Source organism: Eriocheir sinensis, chromosome 6 (assembly GCF_024679095.1).
Source record: "Eriocheir sinensis breed Jianghai 21 chromosome 6, ASM2467909v1, whole genome shotgun sequence".
Classification (NCBI taxonomy): Eukaryota; Metazoa; Arthropoda; class Malacostraca; order Decapoda; family Varunidae; genus Eriocheir; species Eriocheir sinensis.
This window is the reverse complement of record NC_066514.1, coordinates 18,891,611-18,913,686: the sequence shown is the minus strand read 5'-3', so window position 1 is coordinate 18,913,686 and position 22,076 is coordinate 18,891,611.

Genomic DNA, 22,076 nt, shown 5'->3' with positions numbered 1-22,076 from the left:
ACCTCTAGGTGACACTGAGCGCTGAAGGGTTAATATAAAGCCTGTTAATTTCTTCGGTGGTGGACAGCTTCGAGGCTGTTTAATAATCATAATTAGTGATCTTGTAAATTAACAAAACAGCTATTTGTGATTGTATTTGTTTACTGTGCGTAGGATTCCCGGACGGAGTGGAAAAATTTGGGCGGCTTTTCCGATACCCTACGCCCCTGTCCACCCAGCAGTGAATGGGTACTAGGTATTAATCGGGGGTTGTGTCCCGTCTCCTGGGGTCTGTTCCCTTCTCCTATAATTCCTTCCCTCTCCTGCCTCTCTCCGGCATATGACCACAGACGTTGCGCCGACTAAACGAAACTTTCCAACTTTCTGTGCGTAGGCTAGCATACAGTATTCACGAAATCGGACACGCCATGTGGCTGCAGGTTGCCGTTGCGCTATTATGCTCACTTCAGACTTGGGTGAACCGAGTATAGGATGTACTACCGAGAGACATATCAGAATCATGTATCCACCACACCATTTATCACTTGTATGCCACGAACTGCATTGACAAGTCCATCACTACCATCATTATCATTATTGCCCTCATTATCATCATTATCAGCATCATCATCCATCTCCGAGATCCATCTCCGAGGTTACCCTCTGATCAATCGCTATATTATGAAGCACAGCACAAGCCATGGTAATTCTTTTTGATGTCCGTAGCTCTGTACGGAATGGTGTTTTTAGGCAATCAAATCTACTCTTCAACACCCCAAATGATCTTTCAACACAGTTTCTTGTTGTAACATGAGCTGCATTATATTTTCTTTCTCTTTCACCCTGAGGATTTTGTATGGGGGTCAACAAGTATGAGCGGCATGGATAGCCAGTCCCCGAGTAAATACATACCTCTGTAATTTCCTTCTTCAAGTGTGGTACAAATGGGGGAGTTTTAAACAATCCTGGCATCATGCACACTACCTGGCCAACTGCAAATAATATTTGTAAATTTCAAATTGTAATCACACACAGCCTTAACATTCAGTGACATGAAATCCTTCCTGCATCTGTAATATTCAGCATGATCTCCTCCTGTTTTTTTATGGGTATATGCGTGCCATCAATACACCCAAGGACACCTGGCATTCCTGAAATAGTGTAGAAATCTTGTGCTTTTTGGTGAGCTTCATCCGGGTCTGGAAACTGTATGTGGATTGGTGAAAGAGATGCAATCATCTGTGACATGCGCTTCACAAATCTGCTTACAGAGGCTGCTGATATTTCAGAACAAATAACAACACAAAGTTGAAAACTTCCAGCGGCAAGATAGCGCAGTGCTGATAGGAGCTGTAGCTTCAGTGACACAATGCATCCTGTGGACAATTGATAAATGCATGTATCATGATTTGAATCATGAGCTGTTTCCAATATATATATATATATATATATATATATATATATATATATATATATATATATATATATATATATATATATATATATATATATATATATATATATATATATATATAAAACAGAAAATGGGAAGACACAAAAAAATGCTCTTAAAAAATAACAGATTTGTACCAATTAGTAGCTCATCAATTGCTTAATGACCTTATCACTGTGACTGCTGCATCCATCCATGCACTCGTGCCTGAAGAAGCATTAACCAAACTCTTCCAGTCTTGAGACAGTTGCCTGCCTCTATGCGAATTTGCATATATGCTCTATCCACAGACATATCCATACAACATGTAAGTACCTCTGCCATTTTTTTCCTCGGAGCAATTGGATGTAGCTGCTCAAGTAGATTAGTCACAGCATCCTTGCTGAGCCTGTATAGAGGTTTTGCAGCTGACGTCTATAGTGGGGGTGCGCGGGCCTGCACGGTCATCTTGGTGGTCAGTGACGGTGGTCACTTATCAAAGCAAACCTGTGGCGGCTGCACAAGTCATCAGTGTGTTCGTCATGGGATACGTATGCTGTGCGGTTGGATGTTCTAACCGACACGGAGAGATGCTGTGTCATTTTATAGATTTCCAGCGAATCCAGAAGGGCGGGGGAAGTGGATAGCAGCTGTGAGGAGGGAAAACTGACGGCCATCTGCTTCATCTCGACTCTGCAGAGCGCATTTTGTCAGAGGTAAATATTACAGGCAAGACTGATCAGATTATTTCATGAGGTGACACTCATTTTGGTATTGCCCTGGGTCCCCTAGCGTGTTGTGTGGCGGGATTTACTCTGGAACAGGATATACATGAGCTGGCGGAGGTAAACACGCATGGCGGCGTTCAAGTAGGGAAGAAAATAGGAAAGGAAATTCAGTGGAGGCAAAGTGCACAGAGGGACAGAGCTCAGTGCTGGGTGGAGTATATAAGTGTACGCAGGGAAGTGACCCTCAAAGAGTGCGTAGTGTAAGGTGACTTGCCGTGACCTGCCCTCACCTGTTTGCCTGCCTGTGCTGCCTACCTGGGCATCACTGGTCAGCAACAGGAGATCGGCAAGGCAGAAGGACAGATCGTCAACCGACCAGCCAGGCAGTCAGCCAACCAACGAATCAGCCAGTCAACCAGCCAGCCAACCATCCAATCAGCCAGTCAGTCAACCACCCAGTCAGTCATCCAGTCAACCAGTCAGACATCCAGTCGGTCAGTTAGGCATTCAGTTTACCAATCAACCCACCAGGCAACCAGTCAACCCACCAGTCAGCCAGCCAGCTAGACAGCCAGCCTACCAGTCTCCTCCTCCAGAAGCACTGATTTTTTCGATGTATCTTAGCTTCGCAGCATTCTCAAGCGATCTCTCATAATCACTTAACACAAATAAGAAACATAAGAACATAAGAACGCAGGAGTCTGCAAGAGGCCGGTAGGCCTGTACGAGGCAGCTCCTTTGACCCTAAGCTTCCGTGTATCTAACCCCAACTAATATCGCTGTCCATGAATTTGTCTAATCTATTTTTGAATGTGACAATTGTATTGGCACTCACCACATGACTGCTAAGCCTATTCCACTCATCCACCACCCTGTTAGAAAACCAATTTTTGCCTATGTCCCTGTTGAATCTGAATTTATCCAGTTTAAACCCATTACTTCGTGTCCTACCCGGTTCTCTTACCAACAAAACCTTATGAATATCTCCCTTATTAAAGCCCTTCATCCATTTATAAACCTCGATCATGTCTCCACGCACCCTTCGCCTTTCTAGAGAATACAAGTTTAACTTTTTGAGTCTTTCTTCGTATGGCAAGTTTTTCAACCCCTGAATCATCTTAGTCATCCTCCTCTGCACCGATTCTAACATTTTGATATCCATTCTATAGTAAGGTGACCAGAACTGAACCGCATAGTCAAGATGAGGTCTAACTAATGCTAAATATAGTTTGAGGAAGACTTTGGGGCTTCTGTTGCCTACGCTCCTTGAAATAAATCCCAGTACCTTATTAGCTCGATTTCTAGCTTGAATGCATTGTGCCCTTGGACGGAGATCAGAGCTCACTAAGACCCCTAAATCCCTCTCGCACCCAGACCTGCTTATGAGAGTGTCATTTAAGCAATAGTTATGTGAGGGGTTGTTCCTTCCTACACTCAGAATACTGCACTTCCCTACATTGAACTCCATCTGCCATTTATCCGCCCAGTCATACAATCTGTTGAGTTCACCTTGGAGAATACTAGCGTCCTGATCCGACTCAATTACTCTACCGATCTTGGTATCATCTGCAAATTTACTAACATCACTACTAATTCCTGTATCTAAGTCATTGATATAAATATTAAACAAAAGTGGACCTAATACCGAACCTTGTGGGACCCCACTCGTAACACATCCCCAGTCAGATCTTTTACCATTGATTTGCACTCTTTGCTTCCTATTGCTAAGCCACGCCTTGACCCAGTTCAAAACTTTACCCTCTACTCCGTGAGCCTGTAATTTAAGCAACAGTCGTTGGTGAGGAACTTTGTCAAACGCTTTACTAAAATCAAGATAGATTACATCATAATTTTCATCTCGGTCAACCGCCTCAAATACTTTATTTTAAAAGGACAAGAGATTGGTGAGGCATGACCTACCTTTTGTGAACCCATGCTGCGAGCCGTGAATTAAGCTATGTTTCTCTAAATGCTCTCGAATGTTCCTGGCTATTATGGACTCCAGCATCTTGCCTATAACCGATGTTAAGCTAATTGGGCGATAGTTTGAAGCAACTGACCTGTCCCCCTTTTTAAAAATCGGCGTCACATTAGCTTCTTTCCATAGGCTCGGCACATAGCCAGTATTTACCGACATCTTAAAGATGTCAGTTAGTGGGTCACTGAGTACATCACCTAATTCCTTTAATACCCTCGGAAATATCCCGTCAGGACCTGGCGACTTGTTCTTCTTAAGCTTATCTATCTCATCCTGAACTACTTGCCTGGTAATGATTATATCTCTCAATTTGTCGCCATCCCCGCCCTCGTACACCTGAACTCTTTCCGGTATAGTTGTTCGATCCTCCTGTGTGAATACTGAAAGGAAGTAGTCGTTCAACAATGTGCTCATATTTTCGTAATTTTCTACTAGCTCCCCTGTGTTTGTTTTCAGCGGTCCAATTTTCTCCCGTGTTTTTGTTCTATACATCTGAAAGAAGCCCTTAGGATTACTTTTCGCCTCATTTGCTACTTTGATCTCATAGTCCCTTTTTGCTATCCTGGTGTTTTTCTTAACTAATCTAGATAGTTCGACGTACCGGCCCCTGAGATGTGTTTCCCCATTCTTTATTTTCTGATAAATTCCCTTCTTTAACCCAATCTCGTGTTTTAGTCCACGAGTCATCCACTTAGGATCATTGTTTTCTTTTCTAAGTGTTCGCTGTGGAATATGCTCTCCTTGCCCCTCTACTATTACTCTAACTAAGTTATTGTAAGACATTTCTACCTGGTTCTCCTGGCTCTCCAATCCGCAGTTCTGGCCCTCATGAATCCCTAAATTATCCCAGTTTACCCATTCAAGATGTCTTCGAAGCCCCTCGTAATTTGCTCTTCTGAAATCTGGCACTAACACTGGGTTTGGTTCGCGGGTTACCGCCCAGTCTAGGCTAAAACGAACCGTTCTGTGATCACTATTTCCTAACTCTCCGCCCACCTCCAACTCACGTAGCAAGTTCCCATTATTGGTTAGGACTAAGTCTAATATGTTATCTCCTCTGGTAGGCTCAGTAACTACCAGCTTAAGGAAATTATCTTGTATAACTTCAAGAAAGTCCTCGGCTTCCAGGTCACCCACTAGGTCTTCCCAGTCTATATTCCTATAATTAAAGTCCCCCATTACGCAGACATTTCTACTCCTACTCGCCCTGCCAATCTCCTGTAGTAATATACTCGTGTCCTGCCTGTTAAGGTTGGGTGGCCTGTATATAACTCCTAGAGTTAGTTTTTCTTTCCCTTTGTAAACGTCCACCCAAACTGATTCTGAATCCATGTTAGTTTTGACTAAATTGTTAACTAAACATTTAAGTGAGTCTTTAACATATAGCGCAACTCCACCTCCCTTTCTGCCCCTTCTGTCTTTGTGAAACATCTGATAACCCGTTATTTTAAATTCTGATCTAAAATTTCTATTAGCAGTGTCTATCCATGTCTCAGTGATCGCTATTATGTCAAAATTTTCTGAACAAGCTTCACCCCTTAGTAAGTCTATCTTGTTTCTGAGGCTCCTGCTGTTAGTATAGAAGATTCTTAGCCCGTCCTCTGTTACTCCCCTAGAATTACTTCTAAGCTGCCTGGTTATATTATGAGCTAGATGTCCCCTCCCATTACTCCTCCCGTTGCTCCCATTACTTATCCCCCCCTTGCCTAACTAAAAAATCCCTCAGGGTACCAAGTGCTCTCTCAAGGGAGTCTGAGAGAGCCTCAACACCCTTGAACGTCAAGTGTATCCGTTCACGGGCGTAGAGGGCGTCGTTGCCAAAGAAGAGGTCCCAATTGTCGACGAACAGCCACCCATTGCGCCCGCAGTGTTCAGCAAGTCTGCTGTTCACTGCTGTCGCCCTGGACAGCCATCCATCGCCAACGCCCCACCTTGATGCTGATGGTCCTGCCATTTGCCTGCGGGTAGTGACTCGGGGATGGGGCACACGTGGTCCGTTTGCTCACTCTGCTGGGGAGGTGACTACCAGCGGGTTTGCAGACGACGCACAAGGTGCAGTGACTTCACTGCAAAACCTCTATTGCTGAATAAACTCCTCGGTAAGGACTTGCAGAGGGTCACTGCGATGACGAGCAATAACACGTGGCACTCTGATTTCATCGATATCTTGTATTGCAGCTGACGGATCTGCTCTTGGAGAGCCTCATGCAAAGCGAACATGCTGCTTATCTGTTAGGATAATAAATACTTATGTTAATGGATTACAACTGCAATATAACATGGGTAAATGCAATATCCATTAGTAACAGAAATTAATTTATTTAAAATTGCAAATTAGCGTCGACCGGGGTGAATTATTGCCCCCGGGAGGCTGAGGTGAATTGATCCGCACCAATAAAAAAAAAATAAATAAATAAAAAAAATGAAGCTGAATGGGAAAAGTTAATACATGGTTTGGAAGTGCCATTCAATAGCTACACAACCAAAGTAAAATGTTTGTTTTACTGAAAAAAAAATTAAATAAAAAAATAAAAAATCTAGTGTCAAAAAAAAGGTGCATTTTTGGAATATGAAAAAAAAAAAAGTTTCAGAAAACATTTTTTTTTATTATTAATGTATCTTAAAACAACTTAATAATTACAAAACTGCATGAAAATAGCATGGTATATAGAAAAATTATTGATCTTGTGAGTGAAATTAAAATGTTTGCTCATTGTCAGGTGAGCTGCAATTAAAAAAAATGGCTCAATTCACCCCGGCGTATTTTGCTACTCTGGGGTAAATTGAGCCACACTATTTTTGTTATTTTCTGTTATTTTTTGTTGTATACACATATTGGTTTGCTTTTGATAGGTAGACAAAGCACTCCACAACGGAGTCCTACTTCATCTGATTAGGAGGGATTTGATGATTTGCCTACCTTCAGCGAATCGGACATGGAACCAAGTGAGGAAGAACGGGGTATTGTTACATTCAGTGCAGAAAAAAATATCAGACCTTGCATAAAAAAAAGAAAGCAGAAGTAGATAAATATTACTGTTTTGATTATGGCAAAGTGTATATTGGGCGCGTGTTGGACATTGGAAAAGGTAGCGCCAAAATGACTTTCTTGGAAGAAAAAAAACAAGTAACAAGTGTGACTGGCCAAAAAGAGTAGACACTGATGAAAAAGTGAGCATGAAGTATATCTTTGCTGGCCCAATAAACATGATAGGCACAACACCCTTCCATGTTGAAGGTGTTGATGAGGCCTACAAACCAAAAAGTTCAATAGTACAGCTAGTGATAACTAGCTGAACTTGCTTCTATTGAAGCCTTTATATATCAGTGTACATTTTGCTACTGTAAAAGCTAGATCTAAGTTAGTTATGTACTAAGATAAGTAAAAATCACTCAAATACATCAAAAATACATTCAAGAAGCTCAACATGAAAAAAAAAACTGAAGTGGATCGATTCACCCCAGAATGGTTGCTAGGGGCCGCTTTTGCAGTCACTCTGTTTTTATCGTTACTAATAGCAGGGATCGACGCTATAATTTTCAACGTGAAACTGGCCTATGGGGTAGTGGCGGCTGCAGGGGAAGCGGGAGGTGTTGTAAGTGTGGCAAGGTGCAGGGCTAGGCTAACCCCGCAGCCACCACTACCCCATCGGCCAATTTAACGTATACATACTATAGCGGCGATCACCACCATTGGTAACGATCGCAACGACTGTGAAAGCGTCCCCAAATTCACCCCGGACCATTATGAAAAGGTAAGCCACCTTTTAGGACTAATAACTACTATTTTTTCATTCTGTGGAACACCATCTCTCCTCCTCTAAACTTCATCTTCTCTTCCTCACCGAAACAGGTTTCTGAGGCTACTGACAGCAACCTCTACTCTCTTCCCTCTTACTATCCCTATCCTAAATTTCAATCCGAAGCTGGATGTTGCGCCTACGTGCGCAACGACATCACTTGCTCTCGTGCCCACGACCTTGACTCTTCTGAATTTTCCACCATTTGGCTAAAACGTCATTGTCATTCTATTACAATTTACATCTGTGCTGTTTATCTCTCACCTAACTCTACTAACTATGTAAAATTCTTTGACTATTTGAATTCTAAAGTGGAGCACATCTTGACACTCTCCCTTCGCTGAAATCTCCATCTTGGGAGATTTCAATGTTCACCACCAGCTTTGGCTTCCATCTTTCACTGACCAGCCTGGTGAACAAGCCTACAACTTTGCTGTCCTCAACGACCTAGAGCAGTTGGTTCAACACCCTACACGTATTCGCGACCGTCTTGGAGACAGGCCCAACATTCTAGACCTCTTCCTTACTTCTAATACTTCTGCTTACTCTGTTAAACTGTTCTCTCTGTTGGGCTCCTCCGATCATAACCTTATTTCTGTTTCCTGTCCTATCGCTCCTGTACATCCTCTGGACCCACCGAAGAGGCGATGCTTCTGGCGTTTTGCTTCAGCTCGGTGGGACGACCTGAGGATGTACTTTTCCGATTTCCCATGGAATGATTACTGCTTCCAGGAGAGAGATCCCTCTGTGTGTGCCCAGCGCATCTCAGAGGTGATTGTCTCTGGAATGGAGGCATACATTCCACGTTCTTTCTCTACTCCTCATGCTAAAAAAGCCTTGGTTTAATCATGCTCGTTCTCGTGCTATTAAAGATAGAGAGGCAGCTCACAAAAGGTTCCAGAGCCTTCGAACTCCCGCTAACTATGACCTTTACATTTCAGCCCGGAATCGTGCCAAATGTATTCTCCGACTTACCAAAACTTCTTTTATCAATAGAAAATGTCAACACCTTGGTTCTTCTAATTCTTCCCGTGACTTCTGGCATCTAGCCAAAAATATCTCCTCCAATTTCACTTCTTCCTCTTTCCCTCCTCTCCTTAACCCTGATGTCAGCACTGCCGTTTCATGTCTCTAATGCTGAACTCTTCGCTCAAACTTTCTGTAAGGACTCCACCTTGGACGATTCTGGGCATATTCCTCTTACTCACCCCCCCTCTGACTCATTTATGCCTGTTATTAAGATTCTTCCAAATGATGTTTTCTATGCCCTCTCTGGCCTCAACTCTCAGAAGGCTTATTGACCTGATGGAGTGCCTCCTATTGTCCTTAAAAACTGAGCTGCAGTGCTGACACCCTGCCTGGTCAAACTCTTACGTCTCTGCCTATCAACATGTACCTTTCCTTCCTGCTGGAAGTATGCCTTTGTACAGCCTGTGCCTAAGAAGGGTGACCGTTCCAATCCCTCAAACTACCGCCCTATAGCTTTACTTTCCTGTTTATCTAAAGCTCTTGAATCAATCCCTTACCGGAAGACTCAAAAGCACCTTTCCACTTCTAACCTTCTATCTGATCGCCAGTATGGGTTCCGCAAGGGGCGTTCTACTGGCGATCTTCTTGCTCTCGTAACTGACTCCTGGTCGTCCTCTCTTAGCCGTTTCGGTGAAACTTTCTCAGCTGCGCTAGACATATCGAAAGCCTTCAATAGAGTGTGGCACAAGTCTTTGCTTTCTAAACTGCCCTCTTTCGGATTATTTCCCTCTTTCTGATCGTTTATCTTCCAGTTTCCGTTCTATCTCTGCGGTGGTAGACGGTCACTGTTCTTCAGCTAAACCTATCAACAGTGGTGTTCCACAGGGCTCTGTCCTATCACCCACTCTCTTCCTGTTATTCATCAATGATCTTCTTTCCATAACAAACTGTCCTGCTCACTCATATTCTGACGACTCCACTCTGCATTATTCAACTTCTTTCAATAGATGACCCTTTCAACAGGAAGTACACGACTCCAGACTGGAGGCTGCAGAACGCTTAACCTCAGACCTTGCTATCATTTCCGATTGGGGCAGAAGGAACCTTGTGTCCTTCAGTGCCTCAAAAACTAAATTTATCCACCTATCAACTCGACACAATTCTCCAAACACCTATCCCCTATTCTTCGACAACACTCAGCTATCTTTATCTTCAAAACTAAACATCCTCGGTCTATCCTTTACTCAAAATCTCAACTGGAAACTTCACATCTCCTCTCTCGCTAAATCAGTTTCCTCGAGGTTGGGCGTTCTGTATCGTCTCCGCCAGTTCTTCTCCCCCAAGCAGTTGCTATCCATATACAGGGGCCTTGTCCGTCCTCTTATGGAGTATGCATCTCATGTGTGGGGGGGCTCCACTCACACAGCTCTTCTGGACAGAGTGGAGTCTAAGGCTCTTCGTCTCATCAGCTCTCCTCCTCTTAAATTTCGTCGCGATGTTGCCTCTCTTTCTATCTTCTATCGATATTTCCACGCTGATTGCTCTTCTGAACTTGTTAACTGCATGCCTCCCCCCCTCCCGCGGCCCCGCTGCACACGACTTTCTACTCATGCTCATCCCTATACTGTCCAAACCCCTTATGCAAGAGTTAACCAGCATCTTCACTCTTTCGTCCCTCACGCTGGTAAACACTGGAACAATCTTCCTTCATCTGTATTTCCTCCTGCCTACGACTTGAACTCTTTCAAGAGAAGGGTATCAGGACACCTCTCCTCCCGAAATTGACCTCTCTTTCGGCCACCTCTTTTGATTTTTTTTTAAGGAGCAGCGAGTAGCGTTTTTTTTATTATTGTCTCCTTTTTTTGTGTGCCCTTGAGCTGTCTCTTGTTGTAAAAAACAAAAATATTTTAAGCATATTTTTTTTCTTTACAGAATATGCAGCACCAGATAAAGAATCTAATCACCAAATTTGGTGGGATTTTATAAATTATTATAGGAAATATAATGAAATATTAAAAAAACGGGCTCATATTCACCCCACTCGACGCTACTAGTATGCATAATAAATCGTACAAGGCATAGAGTAAGGAAAATGTTAAGTTTATACCATATGCTGAGATGTGCATGGCTTCAGTGCTCATCTATGTGATATTGGCTTGTGTGCTTATGATGGGTAAGAACCCATTACCCCAGGACACAATGCCAGTGTCACAACTGGTTTATCACAGTTTACCTTCCCCGGGGTTCCCAAGGTCGCTATTTGAATCCATGCCCACTATAAAATAATGGTCATAATCGTCACTTAATTGCTCCCTTTCACCTGTGAGACAGCTCTTAATGGCCAGATTATATGTCCTTTTAGCTCTATCTTTTTACAAAGACCATCATGTCCTTATTAAATGTAAATATGAAGTGGAGATGAATAGGTTAGGTTGGGTACTGTCCCCAAGAGAAAACCAGCACAACCCAAACAACACTCCTAACCTAACCTATTCTCCCCAACTCGGTTTATGAATTATAGATATCAAATTACAGTTTGTGAATAAATGGAACTAGAAGAGTGAAATATATGATTGGGAAAGGCTTCAAGAATTTTACCAGCCATTTGATTAACCTCGGCAAACTCAATAAATGGATAACCTCAGTAGACCAATGTAACGAAATGTGGAGACACGGGGATGAGTGGGCAAAGCCCCTCCATCTAGAGGTTCATGCACTGTCACCTGTCTTTTCCTAAGGGGGTCGAGGCGGGCGAAGCCCCCTGTTAGGAGGTTCATGTTCCTTCACCTATCAGTGACCATGTTACCTCTTTTGTTATATTATTCGTTTTATAGTAACTGCGGCTAAGTGTTATGTTTTGTGATAAGGGCACGAACTGCTATTTTTCGTCAGGTCCGGTGTACCGTTGCCTGCTTTCTCCAGTTGATTGAAGTAGTTGAGATAACACAATAGCCCTTTAAGGTAAGTGATGTGGATTATGTTTTGGCCAAGCGGAGCCGTTAAGTTCACTTTGAGTTCACTTAATTTACTCTCTCCCTCTCTCTCTGGTATATTAAACACTCGTAGCGTTTTAACTATATTAACAGTTTTACAGAATAATTACAGTTTTTGTGAGCAGTCGTACGCACACCCCGAACAGTGATCTGCTCGACACCGCCGCCCACTGTCTTCTGCCGGCCTCAGCCCGGCTGCACGAATAATCCGGTGCCCAGGCTTGTCAGATCAGCACCGTTCCCAGGGCAAGGAGCACCTCCTAAGCACAGCCTAGCACCTACGTGTTAGTAAACATCCTGTGGCGTGGCTGTGCCATGATGTTGCGACACATACAGTCACATATTCACATGTACATTATACTATACACATTACATCGCTCGATCACCTAAAAGTCGCGACCCCGCGACTCACCTGACCTTAAAAATTAGTGTACCTATCCATGTTACAGACGCGCAATGTGTACTAGCAAAGCCAGGTTATGGTTGCTTTAAATAATTATATGCAAGTCAGAGCCGCCTAACGATACAACATCGGGACATGTCCATGATAATACAAATAATCATGGAAGTAACAAGAAATGGGTAAAGTACATACAGGTTGAGGCAAACGGGGCTAGAGTCGTGGACGTGGAAGCTGAGTTCTATTCCGAGAAAACAAAATAATAGATCGAATAAGTATTTACATGATACATTCTAGAAAAATAAATTGACTAAACTGTCATTAGGATACATGGTAATGGAGCTATTTGGAATAATAAAAAGAAAAAGGAAAAATCCTTGAAGAAGATCTGCTACAATCTGAACCTTCGAGTCACACCTTGACAAAACTGTCGCAGAGAAACACTCATCCGGCGCGTGACAATCAATTGCCAGTTTCGTTATCTTCGGCACGCCTTTGAGACGGGCGGGGTTTACAACAATAGATGAGGGTGTGTGAAAAGAGGTAATGTTATCCGTAGAGTCTCTTAATAGTTACAATGTGATAACAAGCACAAGCCTGGAGAGCCTTAGAAGCATCGGTTGTCAGCACCACCAACTCCTAATACTCCGTTTTTCAGGTCTACAGTAATATAAAAGAAAATCCTGTCACCAAGCTGTGAAATCACCGTTGTAACAAATCTCACTGAAATATATAAATCCAGCATAATTGAGTAAAGTAATTCCAGCATTAATAAACATCAAATTAAAAAGACAAATTTCCACCTATCTTCCGATCGTAACGAACGTGGATGACTGACAACTTTGATGTCAAAAATAATTTCCGTAACGGTTAACAATGGCATGTCAAGGAAAAGATAAATAAGACTTGTCTGCATACTACCAAAGCTGACAGATATTCACATGCTTGTTACAATAAAAGTTAGGGACAGCATCTGCTCAAGTGTAGTTAAGTCTGTCCTTGCAGAGAAAAATGTATGTTTCAAGCAGAAGCATATGAGGTTCAAGGTTAAAAAGTACCTATCCCTATGTTAGTCTACATCCACGGTTATTGCGGTCCCAAACAACTAAGGAGACTGACTGCCCTACATCAACTCAGCAAGAAAAAGAAAATAGTAAGAGTGAAAAGTATTACTCAAGCACTCCCCCCTCGCATGAGAAAAAAAGATGCAGGCAAAAGCTAAGTGTTGAGACCCGCTGATGGGCTCTAAAGGGAGACAACACACTGCTTGCACTAGCGACAATTGACTTAAGATTCTGGTACTTTCGGAGTATTTAAAGGATTTCGTAAGTTGGGGTGATGAAACGGTGTCGCGTTTCTTACATTTATTTTAGTTTACCTTAATACTACTTTAACATTATAAAAGATAAAAATTATTGTTAAAACCAGCGACTGTCTTACGAGACTCAATGAGTCTTCCGGCTTTCTCTCACTGCTGGTTAATACTGTTAATACTGTTATAACACGGAGAACTTCTCAAAAATCACACAATAAATTGTCACAGAAATATAATCACTTAGATTCTAATAATCCTAAACAGAACTACTAACACAATAGAACACAATTGATACGCTTTCCTCTACGGTCCCGCTTCACTCCATACTCACAGTAAAACAGATGAATGCTCTGCTCATGTTGTCTAAGGGTGGACAACTGAGTTTGGTAGTGTACAGAGAGCTAGCAGAGTGCTGGCTGATCTGAGGTTTATCCTGCAGGATGCTCTTTATATATGGGGGGGCTGGACATGACATACTACATACATAACGGGAGTAACATGGGAGTCTTCCGTTCCTAACCGGCATGGTCTGTAAGGCTAGGTCACGCGCCTGAATTTACAAGATAATGAGCTAGGGGAAGCACCGATTGATTTTATGTACAAGGGACATAGGGGTGAGTATCCTAGGGGCATCCTTAGGGTATGTAGCTTACAATTAAGGAATTCTAATCCTTATATTGAGGAGGGTAGCTTCCACGCGAGAAGTGAATCACCGAGCGGCTCGGCTTACGTGAACCTTTTAGTGACTCGTCGGTCGCGTGTTAAGAACATAATAACATAAGAACATAAGGAAACTGCAAGAGGCCGGGTGGCCTACACAGGGCAGCTCCAGAATCCCCCCCACTACTCACGATGGGTGAGGTGTAGTTACAGGGGTTACAGGTAGAGGCTTGATCCTCGTTATACCGGCGGTACTAGGTACGCATCCAGTACCCCGTCACCTTACTGCACCCACACCTCACTGCCACCTGTCGTCCTCGTCCATGTAGCTATCCAGTCTACTCTTAAAACAAGCTATCGTCCCTGCACTAACTATGTGATTGCTGAATCTATTCCATTCCCCCACCACCCTATTACTAAACCAATGCTTGCCTATATCTCTCCTAAATCTATACTTTTCTAATTTAAATCCATTACTGCGAGCTCTATCCTGCTGGCTAATTATCAGTACTTTACTTATATCGCCTTTGTTGTAACCCTTGACCCATTTGAATACTTCTATCAGATCTCACCGCACTCTCCGTCCCTCTAGTGAATGTAAGTTTAGATGTTTCAGCCTATTTTGATATGGGAGGCTCCTCAGCCCCTAAATCATCTTGGTCATCCTCCTCTGAACTGATTCTAGCAAGTTGATGTCCATTCTGTAGAGGCAACTCCTTTGACCCTAAGCTCCCGTGTATCTAACCCCACATAATATCGCTGTCCATGAATTTATCTAGTCTATTTTTGAATGTGACAATTGTATTGGCACTCACCACGTGACTGGTAAGCCTATTCCACTCATCCACCACCCTGTATGTAAACCAGTTTTTGACTGCGTCCCTGTTGAATCTGAATTTATCCAGTTTAAACCCATTACTTCGTGTCCTACCCGGTTTTCTTACCAACAAAACCTTATGAATGTCTCCCTTATTAAAGCCCTTCATCCATTTATAAACCTCCAGCATGTCTCCACGCACCCTTCGCCTTTCTAGAGAATGCAAGTTTAACTGTTTGAGTCTTTCCTCGTATGGCAAGTTTATCAACCCCTGAATCATCTTAGTCATCCTCCTCTGCACCGATTCTAGCATTTTGATATCCATTCTATAGTAAGGTGACCAGAACTGAACCGCATAGTCAAGATGAGGTCTAACTAATGTTAAATATAGTTTGAGGAAGACTTCGGGGCTTCTGTTGCTTACGCTCCTTGAAATAAATCCCAGTACCCTATTTGCTCGATTTCTAGCTTGAATGCATTGTGCCCTTGGACGGAGATCAGAGCTCACTAAGGCCCCTAGATCCCTCTCGCACCCAGACCTGCTTATGAGAGTGTCATTTAAGCAATAGCTATGTGAGGGGTTGGTCCTACCTACACTCAGAATACTGCACTTCCCTACATTGAACTCCATCTGCCATTTATCCGCCCAGTCATACAATCTGTTGAGTTCACCCTGGAGAATACTAGCGTCCTGACCCGACCCAATTACTCTACCGATCTTGGTATCATCTGCAAATTTACTAACATCACTACTAATTCCAGTATCTAAGTCATTGATATAAATAATAAACAAAAGTGGACCTAATACCGAACCTTGTGGGACCCCACTCGTAACACATCCCCAGTCAGATCTTTTACCATTGATTTGCACTCTTTGCTTCCTATTGCTAAGCCACGCCTTGACTCAGTTCAAAACTTTACCCTCTACTCCGTGAGCCTGTAATTTAAGCAACAGTCGTTGGTGAGGAACTTTGTCAAACGCTTTACTAAAATCAAGACAGATTACATCATAATTTTCATCTCTGTCAACCGCCTCATATAGTTTATTGTAGAAGGACAAGAGATTGGTGAGGCATGACCTACCTTTTGTGAACCCATGCTGCGAGTCGTGAATTAAGCTATGTTTCTCTAAATGCTCCCGAATGTTCCTGGCTATTATGGACTCCAGCATCTTGCCTATAACCGATGTTAATTGGGCGATAGTTTGAAGCAACTGACCTGGCCCCCTCTTTGAAAATCGGCGTCACATTAGCTACTTTCCATAGGCTCGGCACATAGCCAGTATTTACCGACATCTTAAAGATGCCGGCTAGTGGGTCACTGAGTACATTACCTAATTCCTTTAATACCCTCGGAAATATCTCGTCAGGACCTGGCGACTTGTTTTTCTTAAGCTTATCTATCTCATCCTGAACTACTTGCCTGGTAATGATTATATCCCTCAATTTATCGCCATTCCCGCCCTCGTACACCTGAACCCTTTCCGGTATAGTCGTTCGATCCTCCTTTGTGAATACTGAAAGGAAGTAGTCGTTCAACAATGTGCTCATATTTTCGTAATTTTCTACTAGCTCCCCTGTGTTTGTTTTCAGCGGTCCAATTTTCTCCCGTGTTTTTGTTCTATACATCTGAAAGAAGCCCATAGGATTACTTTTCGCCTCATTTGCTACTTTGATCTCATAGTTCCTTTTTGCTATCCTGGTGTTTTTCTTAACTAATCTCTACTGCACCAGGGGCTCGTCATCGCCGGGATTTGGAATCACTCGGCGTTAACTTCGCTTCCACCGGTGGGGAATCTTATAATATCCCATTTTCTCTCTCCGAGTTGAAGACGGCTTCATCCCAGTGTCATGAATCCTCACCAGGTCCAGACGACATCCCTTATGCTTTCTTACGCCACATGTCTGATTGTGGTTTTACATTTTTATTGGATCTTTACAATTTCATTTGGCGTACCGGTGATTTTCCATCTCTGTGGAGTGTGGCTGTAATTCTCCCTTTTCTGAAGCCTGGGAAAGATCATCTCCAAGCACTCACTATCGTCCTATTTCTTTAACATCCTGCATTTGTAAAGTGATGGAGAAGATGGTGAATGTCAGGCTTATGTGGTACTTGGAGAGCCGGAATTTATTGACCCCGGTGCAATATGGTTTCCGAAAGGTGCGCTCCACTTCGGATGCTCTTTTATCCTTGGAATCCTCAGTTTGTGAGGCGTTTTGCCAATGATCACCACCAGGTGACCGTGTTTTTTGATCTGGAGAAGGCCTATGACACCGCTTGGTGTCACGGAATTTTACTTAACCTGTTTGAGTTTGGTCTTTGTGGCCGTCTCCCTGTTTTTATTCAGGAGTTTTTATCTCGTCGTCTTTTACGGGTTAGAGTGGGGAGTACTCTTTCCGAGGTTTGTCCACTTGAGGATGATGTACCACAGGGAATTATTCTCAGTGTTACGCTATCTGCTGTGGCTATTAATGGAGTCGTTGGTGTCCTGCTTGACGGAGTTAATAGCTCCTTATATGTAGACGATTTATCCATTTCGTTTTCTGCGGCAAGGATGTCGTTGATTGAACGAAAACTGCAATTGACTATTAATAGAGTCGCCAATTGGGCAAATACGCGCGGCTTTCGATTTTCGTCCTCAAAGACAGTAGCTATGCATTTCTGTCGTCTTCGAGGCGTTCATCCGGACCCTGACTTATATCTTGGTAATAGGCGACTGTCCTGTGTAGAGACGACTCGTTACCTCGGTCTTTTATTTGATAGCCGCCTAACCTGGGTGCTTCATTTACGTTACGTTAAGGCGGTCCAAGTTGGAATATGGCTGCGAGGTATACTCCTCCGCCAAGGAGGCTCACCTACGCGTGTTAGACTCAGTACATCATGCCGGGGTCCGCTTGGCTACTGGTGCATTCCGGTCTTCACCGACACCTAGCCTCCTCGTGGATGCTGGCGTCCTGCCTATGGATTTGAGACGCCAGTCCTCTCTATTCCGTTGCTGGCTCCGCGTCCAACGCCTTCCAGAATCAGTTCCTTGTGTGTCAATTTTGCGGGATTCCCGTTCGCCTGCATATGATGAGCGACCTAGTCTCCCTAAACCTTTTGGGTTTCGGGTAGCGTCTGCCATGACACCGTTGTCTTTCCCTCCCATTCCTATCTGCCTTTATCGAATACCTAGGGTTGGATACTGGCAGTTGCCCGATAGTAAGGGGGATTTACCGCCATCTGCGTCCCGAGCCTTATTTTTAGAGCATTTCACTGAACACTCGGACTCCATTCCTGTCTTTACTGATGGCTCTAAATTGGATGCTGGAGTTGGCTTTGGTGTTGTGTTCCCCTCCTTCTGTCGGGGAGGTAGTCTGTATTCTGTTGCTTCTGTATTTATTGCAGAGTTGTCTGCAATAGTCCTCTCTTTACAGATTATTTTTACCCTTCCTGTGGACTCTTATACGATTTTTAGTGATTCTCGTAGCGCTCTTTCTGCGCTGGGCTCCTTTACTCCCTCTGTTAATCCCCTAGTTTTATCTGCTCTCGAGTGGCTGTATTTGCTCAGCAACAGGGGATATCGCGTTGGGTTTTGTTGGGTTCCAGGACACGTTGGCGCACACGGGAACGAACGAGCTGATGGACTTGCAAGGGAGGCAGCAACTAGAGCTGCCCCTCCTAGTGCTGTCCCATGTACAGATATGTTTCCAGAGATTCGCAAGGCAATTCTTGCCAGTTGGCAGGAGAGGTGGAATGCTCGGGGTGCGACTTCCAAAATGGGAGAGATTACCAGGACTGTGTCTCGTCCTTGGTCATACGAAAGTGTCCGTGACCGTCGCTCGCAGACAGCCTTGACCCGTCTTCGGACGGGTCATACGCGTCTAACACATGGTTACCTCATGTCCCGGGGAGTGCAGCCTTATTGTGATGACTGCTTGGTTCCCCTGACCGTGCGGCACTTGCTGGTCGAGTGCCCCAGTTTGAGAGACCTGCGAGTGAGATACCTCGCAGTGTCGGGGAGAAGACGGATCATTCCGTCTCTCGCTGATGCTGGGAGGGAGATGCCTTTCCCCGGGGCATGAGGTACTTCTCTTTATGGAAGAGGCTGGCCTTCTCCATGAGCTATGACCATTTTCTGTGTGATTTGTTTTGTCTCGTTTTGTTTGGCTTTGCTCTTAGTTTACTTTTTTAGGTTCCTTTTTTAGCCCTTTTAGTTTAGTTTTTTTTTCTTCCTTTTTTTAGTTTTTAACTCATTGAATGCGGCGCCATATGACCCTGGCTGTTGCGGCGCCTAATTTAAATCAATCAATCTTAACTAATCTAGATAGTTCGACGTACCGGCCCCTGATATGTGTTTCACCATTCTTTATTTTCTGATAAATTCCCTTCTTTAACCCAATCTCGTGTTTTAGTCCACGACTCATCCACTTAGGATCATTGTTTTCTTTTCTAAGTGTTCGCTGTGGTATATGTTGTCCTTGCCCTCTACTATTACTCTAACTAAATTATTGTAAGACATTTCTACCTGGTTCTCCTGGCTCTCCAATCCGCAGTTCTGGCCCTCATGAATCCCTAAATTATCCCAGTTTACCCCTTCAAGATGTCTTCGAAGCCCCTCGTAATTTGCTCTTCTGAAATATGGCACTAACTTTGGGTTTGGTTCGCGGGTTACCGCCCAGTCTAAGCTAAAACGAATCGTTCTGTGGTCACTATTTCCTAACTCTCCTCCCGCCTCCAACTCACGTATCAAGTTCCCATTATAGGTTAGGACTAAGTCTAATATAATAGTTCCTCTGGTAGGCTCAGTAACTATCTGCTTAAGGAAATTATCTTGTATAACTTCAAGAAAGTCCTCGGCTTCCAGGTCACCCACTAGGTCTTCCCAGTCTATATTCCTATAATTAAAGTCCCCCATTACGCAGACATTTCTACTCCTACTCGCCCTGCCAATCTCCTGTAGTAATATACTCGTGTCCTGCCTGTTAAGGCTGGGTGGCCTGTACATAACTCCTAGAGTTAGTTTTAGAGTTAGTGTTGACAGCTGGTCTGGGGACGCTCTGGCGCCTCGTTTGTTTATCCTCCGGAGGCCTGGCTGTGTTCAGTTGTTATTGAGTGTTCTTGAATGTTCTTGTGGGAGGGAGATATTTAGCGTTCTATACCGCTGTCGCCCTCGGTGGATGTTGAGGTGGATGATGGTGATACTGCATCAATCGTATTGTGTGATGTCGCGTCCCGCGGGGCACCACATACCTCCCCGTTAAGATAACGCCACGTCCTCGTGGCACGAAGCGCTCCGCCGGGCGGACGACCATCGTGGACCAAGACGGCGACGGCGTAAGTGCAGGGGAGGAGGCCCGCCAGAGGCGAGGCCCGAAGAGACGGAAGCAGGCCATTCCACAGGCGACGAGGAGAACCCCCGCGGCGGAGAATCCAAGGAGCAGCCACCCCCACCAAGGAAGGATGGGGGTGATGGTGGGCCCCGGAGTGACGGATTCCTCTAGCGCGTGAAGCGCCGGAGGAAGGTCCAGCGGGGAGGGTCACAGCTGATCCGGGCGGTGGCGGCGGCGGGGAGGGGAGGCTGCCAAGGGTAGTCCTGGCCAGGAGCGATAAGACCACGTCACGCCCGATGTGAAAGAGGGCGCGATGAACCGTCAGCGGGGCGTCACCGTCCATAGCAGATGCAGGGAGGCTGAAGGCGTCGGAATGGGCACTACAGCCAATACCGAGGCTGAGGAGCCCCGTGCCGTTCAGGGTCTGCTTGTATTTGGAGACAGGGCTGTCCGGGCAGACCATGGTGACCACCTGGGGAGTATTGGTAGCGAGGACCCAGCCCGCAGGAGACGGGATGAAGACCGGGGGGAAGACTCTGAGGAGAGACTTAGACACAGCGAGAGGGCGTCCGGGCGGTCGAGAAAGAGAGCAATCTCGCAGCGCCGGACAGAAGTCGAGTAGACAGGGGCGACAGGGGGACATACATAAAGCAGATGGTGTTTAGTACAGCAGTCTAGAGAGTCTAGGAGCATATAGTGTGTGCGGTCTTCAGAAACCGCGAGGTAGGTGGAAAGCGTGTCGGTGTACAAAAAATATGGCGTGCCATCAAGATGAAAAGGCAACGCGTCCATTTTAAATACATCGAACACATCAGAGGGATCCCCTTTCATGGGGATCTGTAAGTAGAAGTGAAGGGTACCTGAGGAAAGCGTACCTTTAGAAATAACCCTAGAAACATCTCTATATAATGCTAAATATTCATGTGCTGCAGGAAAAAGTAAGTCTGGGTAATGAAGTGAAGCGTTCCTGAGCACACGAAACAATACATTATTGGGAAGGAGGAGAGGGGAAACTTGCGTTTGAGACAGCTGCTGGAGGCCAAGCTTGAGGTTTAAAGTATCATGATTTAGGTCACTAAGTGCTAATTGAATGAGAAGGATAGTCTCCAGAATACGCATTTCCCCTTCAATTTGCAAGGTCCGCAACGAGAACTGACGGATAATGGCCGAAGCCAAAGCCGAGGCTGACTCTAGACGGGAGATGGCAGAGTGAACATGACGGAGGTCCCGAACTGTGGCGTTAAGGACTTCCTGATGGAGGTTAAGCTGACGTCTCTCTTCCGCCGATAGAGTGTAGAGATGGGAGATTTTCCCGTGGATTACGTCTATCTGGGCCTGAGTGGCCGTACCAAAAAGGAGGTTTGCAACCGAGCCAATGAAATCAACGGCTCCCCGCCGCTGGCGAGTTCGAAACGGGCTCTCATCCCTACCACTCATAGCCGACAGGAAGTTGTTGAGATCCTTGAACAATTTTGCAAATTCAGCGTGAAAGGAGTCTAGAGTCCGCCTGAGCAGCCCAATAGTAGGGAATGATTGATTCATATGTTCAATTGACCACGACACTTCCGCGGTCAGACTCGCCACGTTGATGAGAGGACGTTGTATGTCGTCTGTTTTGATGACGACGGGGACAACATAGTAACGTCCTGTCAACAGCATCTTAAGGACGGGGGAGAAGACTAGGCCGGGACGA